The following is a 1,697-nucleotide window of genomic DNA, read 5'->3' on the forward strand; positions in this document are numbered from 1 at the left end:
ATAGAACCTATTGTGCACAATGTGTGGTAAGATTAGAGTGGAATAAATAAGGTAGAATTCAATAGGATTTTCAATAATTCATCAACCTCAATAAGCAAAATACAAACTCTAATATTCAAGTAAAAAGACAAGAACTTAATTTCTCCCATTTCATTTTGAGAATTTTTCCTTAATAGCCATGGAGAGTAGAGTAAAAACTTTTTAAAAATTTTTAAAATTAAGCAAAAATGACTAAATTAAAAAAATAACTTAGTATTATTAACAATACTTCCTTCCTCAACTCTGCCCCCAACCGAGATCTACATTGCCCTCAATGTGGCAAGAACAATTAAAATAGAGGGAGGAAGTGGTACCTCCTGAGTGACATAGAGTCTGAGTCGTAGAGGAGAAGCCACATGAGTCAACAAAAAACAAAATAATAAGTAGAGGAAATAGAAAATTGGCAAATAGAATAAGAAATTATGTTTATATATTACTTTGGAAAAATACAATATGGAATATGAGCATGTAATATATCCAATCCCATAATATAAAATATCAAAGTAAAACACTATAACTTCAGTATAATAAGTAAATACAAAAGATAAAGAGATGATCACCTGGTAGCTGGATCATGTGAGGATGATGGGTCTCTGGTGGCCTCCTGTGTAGTCTGGATTGGGGCCTTGACTGTGGTGGCATCCTCGGCTGGAGCTACAGGCTCTGATGGGCCAGGAATGTTAGCCGGAGATGATGGCAGGATACCCAGATGCTGCTGTATGTGATGAAGGATGACAGTATGCTGGTCTAGCTATGCACGCATCACTTCCATCTGCTGAAATAAAGCATTATGTGTAGTAGTCAGTGTTTGGAACAAATATACCATGGCACGGAACTCTGTGGCAGATATGGTCATGAAGGACTCTGATGTAGAAGATGTAGCTGGTGGAATAGGAAGTGTAGTAGAAGTACTCTCCGGTATAGGCACTATGGTAGGTGCTGTAGGGGCAGGTGGTGGAATAGTAGATATGGCCTCGGGCATAAATAGTGCAAGTGTATGTGGTAGAGACTCTGTGGAATGCTCATCCTACGGTACCTCCTCAGCCTGTGGTGGCTCTACTATAGGTATTGAATAAAATGCCAAATATGTCCATTTGTCGAGAGTGTAATGCTCTCAACAATGATAGTAGCGCTGAAGGTGGGGCTCAGTAGGGTAGCCTATGTGCTCCAATATGTGATAGAGCAGCCTCGGAAATAACAATGGAATGTGGTCGGCTCACTGGAGCCTCTTCCTATGCACCTTCTCCTCAAAGTGGAGGAGAGTGGCCATGATCAGGTGATGTGGCCCCAAATAGAAGCCCTCAGATATCCTGAATAATGCCTCAAGGATGGCTCCTTGCCTCTGCACTAGATGTTGTAGAGGAAAAATATTGGACCGTAGGAAAACATCTACTAGGAGCATCCCAAATTGAAGCTCCTTTCGAATAATGTATGGATCTGATGAAGTCCCTCTGGATAGGATACGAACCATGTCTCACTGAGATATACGGGACCACTCTCTGAAGCCTACTAGGTCCACTGGATCATAGGAAATCTGAACAGCCTCTACTATGTGCCTAGCCTCTAGAATACCCTGGCGTTCGTCGATGATAAAATGAATGGTAGTAGGGCTCGGGATGTCTCGGGTAGTCATGGTCTAATAGAAGTCCATGGCTACT

Source organism: Vitis riparia, unplaced genomic scaffold (genome assembly GCF_004353265.1).
Source record: "Vitis riparia cultivar Riparia Gloire de Montpellier isolate 1030 unplaced genomic scaffold, EGFV_Vit.rip_1.0 scaffold434_pilon_pilon, whole genome shotgun sequence".
In the NCBI taxonomy this organism is placed as follows: Eukaryota; Viridiplantae; Streptophyta; class Magnoliopsida; order Vitales; family Vitaceae; genus Vitis; species Vitis riparia.